Below are 20771 nucleotides of genomic sequence, written 5' to 3' on the forward strand. Positions count from 1 at the left end.
TCACAGGTAGTGCCTGGGGGCTGCAGCAGCCCTCCCCAGCCCACACACACTGGCCTCTCCCACGGTACCCAGGCAGTGCACCCACAGTTCAGACCAATGCTCAGCCCCCTCAGGCTTCCCTCTTCTCTGTCACCCTCCCTTCCAACCCACTGGCCCAGGGCCACCTCTCTCCTTGGGGAGCCCCACCCAACAGCCACCAGGCCTGATAGAGAAGGAACACTGTTTGACCCAGGATGGTGAAGCTAAAAGGGATGGCTGGACTGGAGTGAGCACCAGAGGCCCCTCTGGGTGGTCAGAAAGCCCAGGACCCTCTGAAAGGACCCTGGGGGAGGCAGGAAGGGTATACACCACTGGTCATAGACTTATAAATGTAAGAGGGGAGCCTCAGCTGGTTGCGGGGGGCTGCAGGTGGCATAGGTGAGCCTGGGCTCCTCCTGCTGGGAAAAGCAGAAGAGGGAGAGTCTGTGTCAGGGGAGGTGGGTGGGCTAGCTCAGTGGAGCTCAGCTGGGCCAGCAGGGACTGTGGTCCCCTTGGCTGAATAGCACAGGTGACCCCTAGGAGCAACAGGCCAAGGAGCATGAGCCCACTGGCTGGTGGTAGTGTTTCAGCAGGGGCCAGGGACCCTGCCTTCAGTCACACGCTAGCAGCTATGGTGGTACCCGGGAGGGAGGGAAGGAGGCTGTGTGTTCCTGCCTGGCCTGTGAGGTGTGTTGTGGGATGACCATGTGTATGGGATGCTCAAGATTTTATCCTAGATCACCACTGGGTTGCCAACAGATAGAAGAGGTGGGACCCTATCACCCCTGCTCTGCAGTGGATTTGGCTCTCGGCACTCCCAGACTGGGAACTGGATACCCTGCCCTGGCAGCATGACTCAGACTGCACAACAGTTATGTCGTGCCCAGGATGACGTTCCTAGGCCTCTGGCCGCCTCAGAGTCCAGCCCCACACACAATGCCCTCCAAGTTCCCAGCCCCTACACCATAAACCATGAGTTCTCTGCCCTCTCTGATGACTCTAGAGAGCACCCATGTCTGCCAGCCAACTTGGCCATGGAACCTTTTCCAAGAGCCTACAGGCTCAGCCATGGAGGCTGGGGGACTTTGGGGCCTTGGGGGCCAGCCCTGGTACCTGCATCCAGCTAGGATGCTCTGCACCTGCAGCCAGGAGTTGTCCACGGGCCCCCGTGGGCATGCTGATTGTGTTTATGACCACTGTGCCTGCTCTGCTGACTCCTCCATCAGCATGTTCTTGTCCACACGCAAGTACAGGTTGGCCAGCAGCTCCAAGAAGATGAACTCCTTGGTCTGAGAGTGGGCAAAGAGGGAAGGAGGTTGGGACCTGATGCCTGTGCCACCCTGGCCACCCCACCTGGTCCTGCTGGGACTGTGTTCTACACTTGAAGCCCCAAGTATGGCTTTTCAGATGTGGCTTCTACACCACTTAGACTCCAAGACCCATCTCTTCACCACCTTTTCTCACTCAGATGGGGACACTGAGGTCCAGAGGAAACGTCACCTGCCCAAGGTCACAGATCTGGGAGGGGACCCAGGACCTATCATGCCACCAGGACACCTGTCTACTCAGTTTTTAATTTTTGGAGATAGGATCTCTCTCTGTTGCTAGGCTGGAGTACAGTGGGCAAGATCACTGCTCACTGCAGCCACAACCTCATTGGTTCAACGTGATCCTCCAAGGTTAGCCTGTTGAGTAGCTAGGACTACAGGCATGTGCCACCACCAGGCCCAGCTATTTAAAAATTTTTTTTTGTAGAGACCAGGTCTCACCATGTTGCCCAGGCTGGTCTCAAACTCCTGGGCTCAAGCCATCCTTCTGCCTTGGCCTCCCAAAGTGCTGGGATTAGAGGCATGGGCCACTGTGCCCAGTCCCACGTTATAGTTCTATGAGACAGCTCTGGTCTGGACCGTGCCCCTCTCTCTGGACCTGGTCCCACAGGGCTGGTTGTCATCTCTGCCAGGCCAACACGGCCACCTGCATCCCCAGTGCCACAGGAGCCCCCTGCCCCCATGAGGTGGTGCATGCACATTGTTGATCATGGTTGCATGATGGTCTTGGGCATGAGACCAACCATGAGGTCCCACACGGTCTTGTTGACAACAGCCACATAGGATTCCACCAGGCTCTGGGTGGTCTCCATTTGCCGCTCCAGCTGTGGGACCATGGAGTGCATGAAGCTGTCGGAGCCATTCTCCTCGGCCTTGCTGGCCTGCCATGGAGAACACAAAGGCATCAGGGTGGCCAGGCCATGCAGCCAGGCTCCAGGCATCCCCAGGATCTCAGTCCCTCCAAGGGTACCTGGAACATTGAGGCACAGGGAGAAACAACTGGCCAGGACACACATCCAGTTCCCCACATGATCTAGAGGGTTTCAGGTCTCTGCCTCTCAGGACCCCAGACTCTCCCAATTCAGCCTCGTCTTAGTTCTGACTCTAGTACCCAGAATTTGCCTCCATTTCCCAATCCAGAAATTGGAAAAGAATATCTCCAGATCCTTTGTTTGAAGACCTAGCCAGAGCTGGTGGCAGGCTACAGACGTCTGGCAGGAGGCAAGAGAAGGGCATACTCACTTTCCCCTTGTCCTCGGAGGCCCACACACCAACATTGCCACCACCACTGCCACCAGGGAGCACAGCCAAAGTAGATGCACACAGGAAAAGGGGAAGGTTTGAGTGAACCTGGGACACTGCACCCCAACTTTAATGTGTTGATGAATTCAATTTGCTAATATTTTGTGGAGGATTTTTGCATCAATATTCATCAGTGATATTGGCCTGTAGTTCTCTCTTTGGTTTTGGTATCAGGGTAATACTAGCTTTGTAGAATGAGTTGGAATAGTTGGGTAAGGCCTCTAGTTTTGGAATAGTTTGGGTAAGGTTGGTATTAGTTCTTCTTTAAATGTTTGGTAGAATTCAGCAGTGAAGCACCAGGTCCCAGGCTTTTCTTTGCTGGGAGACTTTTTATTACCACTTCGATCTCATTATTTCTTATTGGTCTGTTCAGGTTTTGGATTTCATCATGGTTCAATCTTGGCAGGCTGGATGTGTCTGGAAATGTATCCATTTTTAGTAGGTTTTCCTATTTCTTTGCATACAATAGCTTATTGTATGCAAAGCTTTGCTTATAATAGCCACTAGTGAGCCTGTGAATTTTTGCGGTATCAGTTGTAATTTTCCTTTTTCATCTTTGATTTTATTCACTTATGTCTTCTTTATGTCTTAGTCTTTCTTAGGCTAAAGTTTGTCAACGTTGTTTATCTCTTCCAAAAACCAACTTTTCATTTCATTGATGCTTTTGATTGTTTTCTTCATTTCAATTCCATTTGTTTCTGCTCTGATCTTTATTATTTTTCTTCTACTAATTTTGGGTTTGCTTTGCTCTTGCTTTTCTATTTCTTTAAGATGCATTGTTAGGTTGTTTATTTGATGCTTTTATACTTTTTTAAAGTAGGTGTTTATAGCCATAAACTTCCCTCTTAGTACTGCTTTTGTCGTATCCCATAGGTTCTGGCATGTTGTGTTTCCATTATCATTTAAGAAATGTTTCAATTTCCTTCTTAATTTCTTCATTGACTCACTGGTCATTCCAGAGCATATTATTTAATCTCCATGTGTTTGTATAGTTTCCAACATTTCTCTTGTTACTTCTAGTTTTATTGCATTGTGATCAGAGAAGATGTTTGATATTATTTCATTTTTTTCTAATGTTTTAAGATGTGTCATGTGACCTAAGATATGGTCTGTCCTTAAGAATGATCCATGTGCTGAGGAAAAAAATGTGCATTCTGTAGCCCAAGGGAGAAGACACCCACCCCCACTCTGCTGCAACACACAGTACTCTGCTCAGGGATGGGGCAGTGGTGTGCTGTTGTTACACAAGGGGCTCTCTGTTGGGGAGGGAACAGAAGTCTGTTCTGTAGTGTTTGCCATTTTTGGTGGTGCAAATATTCCATGGCTGATTTCAAGCTGCCACCATCTTCTCAGCCTGGGCTTGTTTGTACCCACCCTTGGGAAAGCTATCCAAGTATTTGAAAGGATGTGGGTGTGGTGATCTAAACTGTATCTTTGTTAGGGGACACTCCAAGCCAAGTTACACTAAGCTTCTTGCAGACTCAGAGGAACTGCCCTGATGGTCTTGGATAAGATCTAGAAGAATTATCTGGGCTACCAGGCATTAGAGACTCTTATTCTCTACCTGTAATTTTTCTCCAAAAAAAAAAAAAAAAAACAGTCTATCTGTCTGTCTGTCTCTCTTTCTCTCTCTCTCTTCCTCCCTCCCTCCCTCCATTTCTCTCTCTCTGCTGGGCCACTTGGAGCTGGGGGTGGACTGTTACAACATCCCTATGGCCACCACCACTGGGACTGCACTGGGTCAGACCTAAAGCTTGAGTAAGCTCAAGGCCCACTGTCAACACTACCTGGCTATCGCCTATGTTCACTCGAGGTCCTGGGGCTCTAGAGTCAGCAGGTGGCAAAGCCAGCCAGGCTTGTGTCTTTCCTTTCAGGGCAATGAGTTTCCTTAGGCCCTGGCGGGTCCAGAGATGCTATCTGGGAGCCAGGGACTGCAGTCAAAAAGCTTAGAAATTTACCTGGTGCTTTATTCTAAGGTGGCTGAACAGACACTGAAACCATGAGACAAAGTCCTTGCCACTCTGTCTTTCCCTTTCCACAGGCAGAGGAGCCTCACCCTGTGGCCACCACCACAGGCCCACAGGGAGTGCTGCCAGGCTACTGTCGATGTTCACTTAGGGCCCAAGGGCTCTTAAGTCACTTGTGGTGAATGCTTCCAGGCCTGGGGCTCACCCTTCAGGGCAGTGGGCTCCCCTCTGGCCTAGGAAAGGCCCAGAAATTCTGTTTAATAGCCAAGGCCCAAGATCAGTGACCAGAAGAGCCCATTTGATGCTCTACCCCATTGTGGCCAGGCAGGTACCTAAGCTGCAAAACAAAGTCCCTTTTACCTTTCCCTCTGCTTTTCTCAGGCAGAAGAAGTCTCTCACCACAGCCGCCATAGCTGGGAATGTGCTGGGTCTCACCTGAAGCCAGCCAGGTCACAGGGGGAGTGATTGGCAGAGACTACTATTCAGCCATCTTGCTCTGCCCCTCCTCCCTCACTTCACTTTACCTCCTAAGAGCTCTGTTTGCAAATACAATCACATACAGGGTTAGGGCTCCAAGTATGAATTTTCAGGAGACACACTTCAGTCTATAGCATTTGGACTTGGGAAGAGGGAAAGAACATGCACAGGAAGGTCACAGTGTAAGCAACAGTATGGAGGTGGGAAAGTTCAGCTCGTGGGTACGAAAAATTGATTCAAGTTGGCAGGGCCCACAGGGAGATGTGGTGGGGTGGTGAGAGGTGGCCACATCAAAAGAACCTTGAATGCCAGGCTGAGGTGGGAGGCATTTCCTGTTGTGTAGAAGGTGCCATGAGGTGGTGGGGAGGGTAACATGATGAAAGGATATTTGGGAGGATGGATCTGACATCAGTGATGGGTAGGGGTAAGGAGTGAACAAAGCTGGAGGCCAGGAAACTGGACACATGGCCCAGAGTTCAGGCTTAGGCTGTTCAAAGTCAGTTTCCACACTGAGTTCCAATGTGGATCCAAGCATACAGGAGGTAGATGATTTAAAAAAGCAAAACCATTCTCTTCCCATTACCACAGTTTCCCAGCTGAGCTCATCACCAGAGTCCTACAAATCAGACAGTCAAACTACCCCAAACTCTGTCCCTAGAAGCTGTGACCCAGAGGGAGCCCTTGTCCAGCTATAGCCCAGAGACACTGCAGCCTGAGCAGGACTGCACTTGTTCCCTCCCAGGAGCCTCATCTCTGTCTGGCCTGGCTCTGGCTTCCAATGCCCTCAGCTTTGGCTTCAAAATCTGTTGGGTCAGATTCACGAGAGCTCTGGCCTTCTTTGGTTTAGGGATTTTTAAATAGTTTTTTCAAGCAGGCAGTAGATCAACTCTGCTTGCTTACCTCTAAGAACTGGCTACAACTCACAGAAGTCTGTTATACTCATAGTTATGGCTTGATTACATGGAAAGGAGACAGATTAAAATCAGCCAGGGGAAGAAAGGCATAGGGCTGAGTCCAGGAGGGCAGCAGGCATGGAGTGTCCATTATCCCTTCCCCATGCAGTCAGAGTGCATTACCCTCCCGGCTTTGCTATGTGCCAATACACATGGAGTATTCCCAGCCAGTGAGGCTCCCTCAAGCCTCGGTGTTCAGGGTTTTTACTGGAACTTCATCACAGAGGCATGCTTGATTGTCCATGTGGCTGCTCTCAGTTTCCAGTCTCCAGTCCTTCCAGGAGGGACCTAAAGCTCAGACTCTAAATCACATAGTCACTTTTCCTGGCCTGGCTAGTCCCCACCCTAAATCTCATTATTAGACCATCCATAATGAGTCAAAATCCCCAGACAAAGATATTCCTATCAGACATTACATGTTGACGGTTACCTCCCAGGAGTCTAGAACAAAGGCCAGACCTCTTTTTGGTCAAGCTTAATTTTTTTTTTAATATACAACGTGCCATAATTCTGTTATTTTTTCTGTTTTGTCTTCAAAATAACCCTAATTGGTGGGTAAGGATGTTTATTATCATAAACAAGATCTCAAGAGGGAAGATGCTTGGGCAAGGTTGCACCGTCAATCCTAGACTCATGGTACAAGACTCTTTCCACTCTCTGAGAGCTCTGAATCCTGAGAAGAAGATGGAAACAAGGTGTGTATATGAGTGTGTGTGCACATGTGTGTTTGTGAGTGTAAATGTATATCTAATGAGTATGTGTGGATATGTGTATGTCTCTCTGTGTGTGTATACATGTGGATGTCTGTGTGCCTATATGCATGTTTGTGTGTGTGTGTGTGTGTGTACAGTGGTGCACAGCTGTAATGCCAGCTACTCAGGAGGCAGACGGGGGAAGATCACTTGAACCCAGGAGTTTGAGAGAGAGAATATTTCAATGACCTTTTTCATGCACTTAGAAGACAATACCTGGGGCTTGGCATAAAGAGACAAAGCACAGCGTACACAGGCAGAGAAATGTTTAATAAAAACAAGCGACTGAGAATTAATTAGTTCATCTATAAAGAAATAGAGCACTTAAGCAGCAGATTAAAACTGGAAGATAATTTCCTCTAGAACCCTGATAATCTTTGTGAGAAAACTGTTGGCCACTTATGTTAATTGCCAAAACTCACAGGACCCTGTGCAACAGAATTGGAGAGTAAAACCATCTTTTTAAAACTCGCTATGCTACAAGCAGCATTCAACTCTTTCTCAGACAAAATTTCACAAACCTACCTCCAGCTTCCAGATGGTGAGGGCAAGTGTGATGAGATTTTATGATAAATTGTGCCTGTCTCTGAGCCCATCTCCTCCTGTTGAAGAGAAGGAAAATGAGGCAAGCACATTACAGCCCTGCTGACAAAAGTCACAAGATAAGCAAATTATTAGTTAAAACCAGAGAGTCCTATAATTTATTCATGAATGCCACACGTTCTATATCAGATCTTCCATTTCGATTTACTTGTATTCTTTGAAGCAAATTTATAACATTCAAATTATTCAGAAAATGCTCCCAAGTAAATAGAAGAAAATACTTTAACCACATGAAGTATCATGCTACACAATATGGTGTGGTGGTGAAGGGTGCAGGCTCTAAAACCAGAAAACACAGGTTCAAGTCCTGGCTCTACCATCTTGGGAAAGTTACATGGTCTCTCTGTGCCTCCATTTCCCCATCTAAAATATGAGGATGACAAAATAGTGTCTATTTCACAGAGTTGTTTTGATGAAAATAATATATGTAAAGCACTTTGAACAGCAGTCAGTGCTATGTAAGTGTTTGCTATAGTTATTTTAACATTTCAGATTATAAATATCTACCCTGTTATTCAGATGACAAGCATCCCTAAGCTGATAACATGATGAAGAGCTTTTGGGTTTCTTAATTTCCATCAGTTTTATGAGGGAAAAAATACCACATGAAGAAGAGCAATTGAAGCAGGCGTGAGAAGGAAACTTGGCTTAAGATTGGGGGGCTTGGGTTTATTAGGCTTTTGCTTTCTAAAAGTGTCCTAAGCTCCATTGATAAGAAGATGCTTAATATCGATCTAGCTAAAAAGGACCAATAGACCCCACAAGACACTGAGTTAGAGACAAAAATAGAAGGTTAATAAATGAAATATGGAAAACTACACAACCAGAAAAATAAACAACTCCCAGTACCCAAAACATGGCTAAATCTCACAGGATTATGTTGAATGAAAGAAGCCAGCCACAAATGTGCACATACTGAATGATTCCATGTATATGAAGTTGAAGAACAGGCAAAACTAATCCATGGTGACAGAGGTCAGGATCCCGGTTAACTTTGAGGGGACAGCAACTGAGTAGGGGCAAGAGGGAGCCCTCTGTGTTGTTGGGAACATCTGTATCTTGAGCTGAGTGGTGGTTACATGAATGTGCACATATGTAAATACTATGGAGTTGGCCAGATGCAGTGGCTCACACCTGTAATCCCAGCAGCATGGGAGGCTGAGGCAGGCAGATTACTTGAGGTCAGGAGTTCAAGAATAGCCTGGCCAACATGGTGAAACCCTATCTCTACTACCATACAAAAATTAGCCAGGCGTGGTGGTAGGCGCCTGTAATGCCAGCTACTCGGGAGGCTGAGGCAGGAGAATTGCTTGAATGCAGGAGGCGGAGTTTTCACTGAGCCAAGATCGAGTCACTGCACTCCAGTCTGGGAAATGGAGAGAGACTCCATCTCAAAAACAAAAAAAATATAGAGTTGTAACTTAAGGTATATGCACCTCACTGTATGTAAGATACTGTCTTAGTCCATTTGTGCTGCTATAATGAAATATATGAGACTGGGTAATAGGTAAAGAATAAAAATTTATTTCTAACTGTTCTGGTGGCTGGGAAGTCCAAGATCAAGGTGCCAGCAGGTGTGTAGTCTAGTGAGGGCTGCTCTCTGCTTCTAGGATGGCAACTTGAACAGTATGTCCTAACATGATGGAAAAGACAGAAAAACAAAAGAAGAAAACCAAGCTAGGTAGCTCCCTCAAGCCCTTTCATAAGGTCACTAATCCCATTCATGAGGGGGCTCCTCCCTTACAGCTTAGTCATCTCCTAAAGACTCCACCTCTTAATTCTATCACATTGGGGTTTAAGTTCCAATATGAATTTTAAAGGAGACACAATCATTCCAACCATAGCAAATATACTTTACTAAAAAGAAAAAAAGGAAAATCTTGTCTCTAAACATAATATTTTAAGAGTTTGCATATTTACAGCTCAATTTTCTGCTTGCTTACATACATATTTGTGACCATGAGTGTCATTATTAGCTGAGAAGTTTCAGTAAATTAAATTTTTTCTCACATTATCTGTTAATACCTTATTCAGATAAAACCAAATTTCTAACCTAGATTTTAGGTTGAGACAGAAACCCATGGTCGTTTGTTGCAATGTGAGAATGACAGAATGAGAGATATTAACTAGCAGGATCCAAATATAAAAATAAATTTAAAAGAACAATTGTCTACTAATGACTCCCCCAGAGAAATCATTACTTGGATAGCAATGAATCAACTAAAAATGGGAGTGAGAACAGTTCGAGTCCGTTTTGCAATGGATGGATGTTCATGAGACTATTAAGTGAAGACGTTCAGAAACAAGGGGATAAATGGCATGCTAATTTGGAGTTGAATGGAGTAATCTTGGAAATATAAAAATCGTGCTTAATGGGACTTCTCTACTTGCAATTCAATAAATCAACATACGTAAATTCAAATAGATGATGGACACGAACACTCAGAACAAAATTACAGAAACAGGGCTGGGTGCGGTGGCTCACGCCTGTAATCCCAGCACTTTGGGAGGCTGAGGCGGTTGGAGAGGTCAGGAGTTTCTGACGAGCCTGGCCAAAGTGGTGAAATCCTGTCTCTGCTAAAAACACAAAAATTAGCCAGGCATGGTGGCGGGCACCTGTAGTCCCAGCTACTCAGGAGGCTGAGGCAGGAGAATTGCTTGAACCCAGGAGGTGGAGGTTGCAGCGAGCCGAGATTGCACCACTGCACTCTAGCCTGGGCGGCCAGAGTGAGATTCCGTCTTAAAAAAAAAAGAAAAGAAAAGAAAAAAAAATGTAGCCAGGCGTGGTGATGGGCGCCTACAGTACCAGCTACTTGGGAGGCTGAGGAAGGAGGATCACTCGAACCTGTAAGGCGGAGGTTGCAGTGAGCCGAGATTGCACCACTGCACTGCAGCCTGGGTGACAGAGCGAGACTCCATCTCAAAAAAAAAAAAAAATTTACAGGAATAAATTTGGCAAAGAGGCACCAAAGTTAAGATAAGGGCCACTGTTCCACCTCTGACACCTTTAATTCTTGAGTCATGGGGATGGTAAGCCAGGAATAGAGTCTTCTGACTGGAAGCTAAAACCAGCCTTTGAGATGTGTTCAGAGAAACTGTTCAGACTAAAGATGCTAAAATGTTCAGACATAAACATGGTCGAAAATATCCCGAAGGCAAGGGCATTTTCAAAGACAGTGGTGCTTCGAGAAAGAGAATGCTGTGTGTTTAAAAAGAAAAACAATTAAAAGAATGGAAACAAGGAAGAAAAATTGACCGGAGGGTATGGTGACCATATGTTCTGGTTTGTAAGGTACAGCTCAGGTTATGTCTGCTGTCCTGGTGCAATTATTATAGTGCCCCTTTTCACTCTCCGAAGTGTCTGGATTTGGATGCTAAAGCATATGATCACCCTACCAAAGAGAGGATATTAGCCAGAAGACCCATGTGTCCATTTTAAACAGTATGGACTCATCCACAGCCACACTCCTGTCGCTGCCCATCTGAGCGGTGTGCACCACCTCTGCCTCGCCCTATTCCGCCCTGCGCGGGTTTCCAGGAAGGCTGGAGCTGAACCCTCGGCTCCTGCGCTGCTCTGGTGCCACCTACAGGTTATGTGGGGGAACTGCTTCTCCCCACCCCGAACGTGGACAGCCTTGGACTTGGCAAAAAGACCGTCAGGTGCTGTTCCCCACATCTCTCGTCTTTCCGCTAACACTTTAGGATAGTGAGGAAGCAAGAGAGCTTAAGCTTACTAAGCTCCTACTGCGTACTGGACACAGAGTGGGCACTTTTCTCTCCAGCCTCATAATTGATGGGAAATAGGTGATTATACTACTAGGAGACAGGATCAGAGTGGGCTAGTGATGTGCTCACAGTCTCTCAGCTGAAACTGGAACCCAGGGGCCTTTGACTCTAAAGCTAGGGCTCTTTTTCGGTCTCCAGCTTGAGCAATAGTTGCAAAATGCAAAGAGCACCATGAAAATCTAATATTGATCCACATAAGACCGTATTGCAAACAGAAACATGGAGTGTCTTCGTGGGAGTGGCGGTGAGGTGGGAGATTATCTCAGTTCTATGTAACCTGGGAACTCTCCAAGGAAAATGAATGAAACATGACTGAGTGCAATTTTTCTGATAAAATCTGTCAGAACGTGGGGCCTTGTGGGTCCTGAGTGAAGGTAAGAACCCATAGTGCTGGACATTTGCTAAGGTGCTCTTTATAAAATCACTCAGGGCCTCAGTGCCTCCACCTTCTTCATGACCCCAGGCAGTTTCCCTATCTGTCTTCATCCTACTGCCTGGCACACTATCCATCAAACTGTTTTTAGAGTTATGTCTTGATAAAATAAAAATCATGGTGGGAGTCACTTACACCCTAGTGAGAGTCATCTGAGATTCCCTTATCTTCTCAGACCTTTTAGCAGAAGTTGCTTATGAGAGAGGATGGGGAGGGGGAAAAGGGTTGGGGTGAGCACTCTTGGAGCTTGCACTGTTTCTTGCTGATGCCCTGGCACAGTGTGAATATGTCAATCTAAATGGAGAGCTCTATGCATGTTCCTCTCTATTCCCTTTGTCACCAATACCAATTCCCAAGGCAGAGCCCCGGGAGGGGTGGACTGAAGGACCTGGAGGTAATAGGAAACACTGGGCTTTGGGTTTCAGGTCAAGCTCTGCCAGTGACTTGCTGTGTAATATGAGACGAGTCAGTTCACCTCTCTGCACTTCAGTGACCTCATTGGTAAAAGGCTGGTTTGGACTAGATCATTAATTTTCTTTAGGTTTTGCAGTTGTTTTTTGTTTTAACAGTATATTCAATTCTTCCCCTATCTTTATTAAAGTATAATTGACAAAGAAAAATTGTGTATATTGACAGTGTTCAATGTGATATATGCATACATTGTGAAATGATTAAAATGAGTTAATTAACATTTTAATCACCTCACATACTTTTTTTGTGGTAAGAACATTTAAGATGTATTTACTTGGAATAGTGTTTACTAGAGGTGAGGAAGGGTAAGGGGGAGAAAGTAGCCAAAGGTTGGCTAACAGGTTAACAGATACAAGAGTACATGGCTGAGTGCAGTGGCTCACACCTATAATCCTAGCACTTTGGGAGGCTCACTTGAGCCCAGAAGTTTGAGACCAGGCTGCACAATATAGGAGATCCAATCTCTACAAAAAAAATTAGAAATTAGCCAGGCATGTTGGTGCACACCTGCGGTCCCAGCTACTCTGGAGGCTTAGGTAGGAGGATCACTTGGGTCCAAGAGGTCAAAGCTGCAGTGAGTTGTGATTGCACCACTTCACTCCAGCCTAGGGAGCAGAGTGAGACCCTGTCTGGGGAAGAAAAAGAAAACAAAGAGTACAGCTAGATAGGAGGAATAGTTCTAGTGTCTTTAGCACTATAGGGTAACTATAATTCATGACAATTTATTATATATTTTTAAATAGCCAGAAGAGTGGATTTTGAATGCCCCCAGAACAAAGAAATGATAAATGTTTGAGGTGGTGGAGATACTAATTATGATTTGATCATTACACATTGTATATATGTATAAAAATATTATACTGTATCCCATAAGTATATACAATTATGTGTTGGTTAAAAATAATAAAAGCAGGCTGGGCATGGTGGCTCATGCCTGTAATCCCATCACTTGGGGAGGCCAAGGCAGGAAATCGAGACCATCCTGGCTAACATGGTGAAACCCCATCTGTACTAAAAACACAAAAAATTAGCCTGGTGTGGTGGTGTGTGCCTGTAGTCTCAGCTACTTGGGAGGCTGAGGCAGTAGAATCGCTTGAGTCTGGGAGGCAGAGGTTACAGTGAGCTGAGATTGTGCCACTGCACTCCAGCCTGGGTGACAGAGCAAGACTCTGTCTCAAATAATAATAATAATAAAAGCAAAAAATCTACTCTTAGCAATTTTCAAGTATACATTATTAACTATAGTCATCATGCTGTATAACAGATCTCCAGAACTTATAACATTATATTTCATTCTGATCAAAGTACTAGATACACAGAGGTAACAACAAAATGGTATCTGGAGCAAGAAATCCTCAGTAAAACAAGAAGAAAAAAAGAACAAAATGGTAACAAAAGGCTTATATCAAAAAGCATTTCCTCTGCCCTTTCCTTTCTTGCCTTTGAGTCCTAATTCCCATAGGTCATCACTTTAAACTCGTTTTGTGACTTCCCCTGGTATGTTATCATCATATTTCTAAAGAATGTTTATGTTGCTATTTCTTGATTTGTTTTCTTCAGTATCTGTCAGTTACTGGCATAGCTCAGTATAGGGCTTACCTTCCTATGAGGTCTTAATTTCCTTGCCTCCATTTCACCAATTCGACTGGATCACAATCGTATGAAATCAAAAGCATTTACATTCTTGTAGCCATCTAAATATTGTCCCTAACCCAAGTCCCACACTGAAATTGTTTCATTTCTTTCCTTTCTTCCCCTGGAGTTAATAATTGCTTCAGATTATTACCCCTCATTTTCTTTTTCTTTTTTTTTTTTTTTTAACAATTACCTACCTATTTTTTCAGATGCTCCAACCAATCTATCAAATGCCTAGTGATAATTATCCAAAAACTAAGACACACTGGATACTCTATCAGCCCCATTATTTTCCTGGAGGCTTCCCTCTCTCCCTTGCCTTCCAACCTTCTGCTCCAAACTGAACTTGGCTCTCAGTCTGTGGCATGGCTGGCATCCTGACATGTCTCTGCACCATTGTGTGAATTTCCTTGCTGCCTCTTCTGCGTGCATCTTCTGTTCCCTGGTTTACTCTCTCATTGTGTTGCAGCACATCTTCCAGTGGCTTCCCAAGAAAGAGTGAATGGAAGCCAAGCTTTCTGACCCTCACACATTTTAGAATGTCATTGTTCTACCCCAACTCCTGATTACTAGTTTGGCTGGATGTAATGCTCTAATTTAAGCATAACTTCTCCTCACATTGGGAAATATTGGTCTATTATTGTCTAGTTCCCAGTGTTTTTGGGAAGAAGTCCATGTCTTGCAGAGTCTTGGCTCTTTACATATGACCTGTCTTTTCTCTCTGGAAGATTTTAGGATTTTCTCTCTATCCTTAGTTTTCTGGAATTTCCCAGTGATGTGCCTTGTTGTAGGTCTTTCTTCATTCACTGTGCTAGTCACTTGATAGACTCTTTTGAAATAGAAAATTATGTGCTTCTATTGCAGGAAGCCACCAGCAGGTTCATGTGAGCTGGGTAATCACATTCTTTTCTTCCAAGGACAGAGGTATCAAGGCCCTGAGAACCTTATAAGTGGATGGGGGGAAAGGGGTCTGAGGTGAATCCAACAAAGCTGCAGCACCTACTGAGCTCATGTCCCAGGGCTAGGCTCTGCCTGAGGACAGGAAACATAAGTGAGACCCACTTCCTGCCCAGTCCCATGGTGGGGCTCAGGACACACATGGTCCAGGAGGCCCCCAGCCCTGGCTACTTTTACACACACCTACCTGTATGCAGTGATCAGTAAGCCACAGGACAACTTAGGGGAAGGGGCAGCTCCAGAGAACAGGATAGGAGGGAGGTAAATAATCATGGGGTGGGGAGTGGCCTTACGGAGAAGGGGCAATGGCAGGGCCATGTGTGTATGGTGTATTGGGGGAAATGGGGAGAATATTTTTTCTGTCCCCTTTTCTGACCACTGCACCCCTTTTTTCATGAATAGTTTTTCTTCCCATCATGGACTGAGTGTCTCTGTCTCCTCCAAATTCATATGTTGAAGCCCTAACCCTCTACATGGCTATATTTGGAGATGAGGCCTCTCAGGAAGTCATTAAGGTCAAATGAGGTCCTAAGGGTGGGGCCCTGATTCAGTAGGATCAGTGTCCTTATAAGACAAGACACCAGAGAGTGCACTCACTCTCTCTCTGCACAAATACAAAAAAGAGGTCACGTGAGCACACAATATGGCAGCCACTTACAGGCCAAGAGAAGAGGCCTCAGAATGAAATCTACCTTGCTGGCACTTTGGTCTGGGATTTCCCAGCCTCCAGAACTGTGAGAAATAAATGTTTGTTGTTTAAGCCACCCAGTCTGTGGTATTTTGGCATGGCACCCTGAACTGACTAATACATTTCCCCACCCTACTTCAACCACATGACACTAGATAGCTTGGCAGTTTTAGAGTCCCAGCTACTCAGCCAACCCAGATCAGACCAAGCAGAAACTTTCTTTTGGAATTTTCTGAATAGGAACTAATGGAGGGGAGCCCCATCCTTTCTTGGGGGCCAAAGCCAGGAAGACAGAAGCTGCATGCTGCCAACAGCCTGACTTCAACCTTGTGGGGAAAGTTGCTCTGAGAACACAAAACTGATCTGCAGACTGAGATGGAGACAGAGACAAGGGAAGGAGCCTGCAAATCCTAACAGCACTCATGATTCTGGGTCCAGGTATTCCTGAGGCCCAACTGTTCCCTTTCCTGCCCATGGCTAACGTACTGACCAACGAACTTCCCTTCTTGCCTAAGCCAACTCGAGTGAATTTTCTGTCACTCACATCCAAAGAGCATGGACTGTAATGGCACGGCATGGTAGGGCTGGGCTGGGCTGGGCTGGGTTGGCGGGGCCAGAGCACGGTGTGGGTGGAATCAGCAGTGACAGGTACACAGGAAGTGCAGCTATCGAGTGGCCTCCATGAGGTCTTCCTCCAGCCCCGACTGTGATCAAGGCTGGGCTCATATACTCAGTAGGTCAGAGTGAGGGATTTGGTCAGAGGTGCCATGCTCAGGGCCATCTTTCTATGAGCCAGACTCTTCGTCATCAAAGCTTTGCCATCAGAGATAGTTTTAGTCACATCTTGGTTTCACTTGATCAATTGCTGTTCTCCTACTTTCAGGATCTTTACACTAGGCTGCCCCACATGGGTGTTAGGAAGCCATAGGCATCCTGGCTAAAAACTCAGACCACAAAAAGGGCTTCCGCCAGCCTGCCCAGGGCTCCAGAGGGCAGAACCGATGGGTGGTGGGGTGGGCCAAGCCTGGGCAGTCGTGACATGTACACCACTCTTGATCTGTCTTCTGGAACTTTTCACTCCTCCAGTTTGGGTCCCGGTGGGGCACACGTGGGAAAGACCATGAATGCCCATGTCTGACTAGTTTCCCCATCAGAAGTGGCCATTGGAGCAAGTGCCCTCCTCCACTGAAACTGGACAGACTAATGACCACTTTCCTAATGGATGGATTTTCTTGGTCCATCTCATGCTCCCAACAGAGCTCCCTCCTGGGGATGGGAAAGTGCCATGCCAGGAGAGCCCTCTTGACCCAGCCTCCAGCCAAAGCCAGTCCCCCTGCCAATCAGGCCCTAGAGTTACACTGGAGGGTGACAGGCCTCACCTGGAAATTTCTTGCTGAAAATTGTCAGTTTCCCATATAAGTACAGTCTGGCAGTTTAATTCAAATTAAAACCAGAAAGAGACTGCTGCTTCAGTCTCGACTGCTTGAAAATTAGGTTGTGTAGAGCTTTCATTTGCTGGAAATTGTGCAGCCAGACATTGTGCAGATTGACCCAGTAGCTACAGCAAGTACACACATAGGGCGCCAAACAAGGACAGGTGTGCACATGTGCGTGCACACACACACACACACACACATAGCAGAAAATCTAGAAATAAACTATTTTAATGTCAGCTGTCATGGAAGTTTTGTCATTTCCCCCAAAATACAAATTTTATGATTTAGTCTTGTTTTTATTTAGAATTACTTAAGGAAAAGGAGATGTGAGTGCAGTGGCTCATACCTGTAATCTCAGCACTTTGGGAGGCTGAGGCAGGAGGATAACTTGAGTCCGGGAGTTCAAGACCAGCCTGGGCAACATGGTGAAACCCCATCTGTATAAAAAATATGAAAATTAGCCAGATGTGGTAGCATGTATCTGTGGACCCAGCTACCCAGGAGACTGAGGTGGGAGGATCCCTTGGGCCCAGGAGGCAGAGGTTGCAGTGAGCCAAGATCACATCACCACAATCTAGCCTGGATGACAGAGTGAGATCCCATCTCAAAAAGAAAGAAAGAGAGAAAAAGACAGAGAAAGAGAAGAGAAAAGAAAAAGAAGAGAAGAGAAATAAGAGAAAAGAAACAAGAGAAAAGAGATAAAAGAGGAGAGAAAAGAAGGGAGGGGAGGGGAGAGAAGGGGAGGGGAGAGAAGGGGAGGGGAGAGGAGCAATGGGATCCTGATATCTGGTATGGGGAAACTTAAATGGTTACATCTGATAACTCTGAACCTCCAGTTTCCACTAAATGCTCCGGTCTAAAAGAAGTAGCCCCCTTTCCCTGCTAAGAGAAGGGCAGCTGCCCCTTGCCTGGAGACTTGGCAAAGAGCCTCCAACAAGGCCTTACAGCAGGATGAGGTGTGTCATCACTGCTGCCCCACATTGACACCAGGCTATGGTCATTCCTCATCATGGCCCAAGGTCACAAGCACAGTCTGCTCTGGGAGAATGATTTTTTTTTTTGCTAAAAATGCAGGAGCTGCCAAGTGTGTACTGGCAGAATCTGGGAGAGGAGGTGAAGGAGTGGACATAAGGGTGTTGGACCGGGGGACACTAAAGGCTATATAAACGAGAATACAGTGACCTGGGAGCACTCTCAGGATTTAATGCCTTGGCAAGGACACCTGGGGCTCCAATACACTGCTGGAGTGGCTCCTTGAAATGTGGATGGAACAGTTGCTGCAGTGACTTAGGTGGAGATTATAGAACTGCATTCACAAAGCATCAAAGAAGCCGGAAAGTACAGGGAGGTAGGAATGTTGGAATGGTTCATTATATGCCAGCAGATTTGGAATCCACCACTTGACTATGTGCCCTTGGAGGGCTCACATGAACTCCCCTCTCTAGGCTAACAAGGAAGCACTAGTGAGAAGGGCACCTGAATCTTTGAGAGACTCAGTGGCACTATCCTTGGTAGGCCAGGATCGACAAGAGGAGATGTTGCCATGAGACCAGGCTTCGTGGTGTCAGTGGGAATGGTGGAAGGCGAGAACAGAAGATGCCAGGTGGTGGCCCTTCACCATCATCAACAAGGTGGATGTAATTAACTTAATTGGTAGGAAGGCTTGAATGATAGCCAGGATGCCTTGACCTCCAGGGAGCTGTTGTATTGGCTAAAAACTGATGGCATTCCAGAGGAGAGTTACATAGGCAGTTGACTAGGGTGGTTTTGTTTTGTTTTTTGAGACAGGATCTTAATCTGTAGCCCAGTCTGGAGTACAGTGGCACAATCATAGCTCTCTGCAGCCTCAACCTCCTGGGCTCAAGTGATCCAACTCAGCCTCCCCGGTAGCTGGGATTACAGGCATGCACCACCATGCCTGGCTATTTTTTTTTCTAATTTTTAGTTCAAGATGAGGTCTTGCTATATTACCTAGACTGGACTCTAACTCCTGAGCTCAAGCAATCCTCCTGCTGTGACCTCCCAAATCGTTGGGATTATATGTGTGAGCCCTAGGATATTTCCTGATTTTTGTATTCAGGAAACAACAAGATCTGGCATGCAGAAGGCTGCAACAAAAAATTGCAATTTCCTGGCCAGTTTTCAGACTGAGACAATTGAGACCTATAGCTCATGGATTGTAGGGGAGGCTGGGTATTCTTGGAAAAAGATCCTGCAACATTACCACATGATATTCATTAATTATTACCTCAATCCTTCTCCAAAGGGATCTGGGGTCATTGACGAAAGTAACTGTAGCTGATGAAAAGGGAATACCCAGACTGTTTGAGGGCCATTCATATAGGATTAGAGCTGACCGTGCCACCATAAGATCCACAATGCCACCATGTCCCCTCCCCAGTAAGACTGAGGACATGTGAAGTCTAGGTAATAAATGGATCCCTGGATGAAGAGGCTGCAGCCCCATCTGGTTGTCATTTCTCTGTCCCTAAATATGCAATTGATATGAGTATGCTTAGAAGCTAGCAGAGCTCTCACTTTACTCCCTGACCTGTGGGTATGAGCCGCAATAGTAGGAAGAGCCTGGGGGAAGTCTCTGAAACTCCCTCTTCCCACTTCCAGGAGCAATGCAGTATTCCAGGTGGAATCACAGAGATTTATCACCTCCCTCAACTGTGACCGCCACCTTATAATGATAGTATTCTTACATTTCCCCACCTGTCCCTTGTGCCATTCTCGTCATCATTTTACTTCCACATGTTATAAACCCCACAATGTTACTACTTTTGCCTCAATTATTTCTAGATATCAAAAAAGAAGACAATAGGATCTTTTCTGTTTATCCACGTATTTATTATGTCAGTGGTCTTCATTCCTTCAGGTAGATCCAAATTTCTATCTAGTGTCATTTTTCTTCTGACCAAAGAACTGATTTTAACACTTCTCAGAATGCAGGCCTGCTGGTGATTATCCTGGCTTTTGTGTGAAAAAAGTCTTTATTTTGTCTTCATTAAATTTTTTGAAATTTATTCTTTTTTTTTAAATTTTTTTGTTTGTTTGTTTTTCATAGAGATGAGGCCTCACTATGTTGCCCAGGCTGGTCTCAAACTCCTGGTCTCAGGCAATCCTCCTGCCTCAGCCTCCCAAAGTGCTGGGATAATTACAGGCATGAGCCACCACACCTGGCCTCACTGACTTTTTTAAACTGCTTTTCATCTCGTATCTGCAGAGTTAACTTCTTCATCTCTAGTAATTCTTTTTGTTTTATTTGAGACAAGGTCTCACTGTGTTGCTGAGGCTGGAGTGCAGTGGCACAATCACAGCTCACTGCAAACTTGACCTCCTGTGCTCAGGTGATCCTCCTGCCTCAGCCACCTGAGTAGCTGGGACTACAGGTGCATGCCACCATGCCTGGCTAATTTTTAAATTATTTATAAAGATAGGTCTCCCTATGTTGCCCAGGCTGGTCTTGAACTCCTGGGCTCAAGCAGTCCTTGCGTCTCAGCCTCCCAAAGTGCTGGGATTACAGGTGTGAGCCACTGCACCCAGCCTGTGTTTTTTTTTTTGTTTTTTTTTCCCCAATATATCTTCGGTTTCTCTCTTCTCATCATGATCAGAGTTTTCTAGCCTTCTCGAACATATGGAGCATATTTATAATATGTTTTTTAATGTCCTTGTCTGCTAATTACATCATCTCTGTCATTTCTAGGCCTATTTCCATTAATTTATTTCTCTCCTGGTTATAGGTCCTATTTTGCCTGTTTTGTTTGTTTTTTTGAGACAGCATCTTACTCTGTCACCCAGGCTGGAGTGTGGTGGTGTGATCTCACCTAACTGCAATCCCCATCTCCTAGGTTCAAGTGATTCTCATGTCTCAGCTTCCCAAGTAGCTGGGACTACAGGTGCATACCACCACGCCTGGCTAATTTTTGTATTTTTAGTAGAGACAGCATTTAGCCATGTTG

General features: G+C 45.7%; 1 pseudogene; it reads right to left on the reverse strand.

The window, feature by feature from the left end:
- Window positions 1-1205: 1205 nt before the first annotated feature.
- Window positions 1206-2251, reverse strand: LOC129013624 (putative GED domain-containing protein DNM1P34; annotated as a pseudogene).
- Window positions 2252-20771: the final 18520 nt, after the last annotated feature.

This window comes from Pongo pygmaeus, chromosome 16, assembly GCF_028885625.2.
Source record: "Pongo pygmaeus isolate AG05252 chromosome 16, NHGRI_mPonPyg2-v2.0_pri, whole genome shotgun sequence".
Lineage (NCBI taxonomy): Eukaryota > Metazoa > Chordata > Mammalia > Primates > Hominidae > Pongo > Pongo pygmaeus.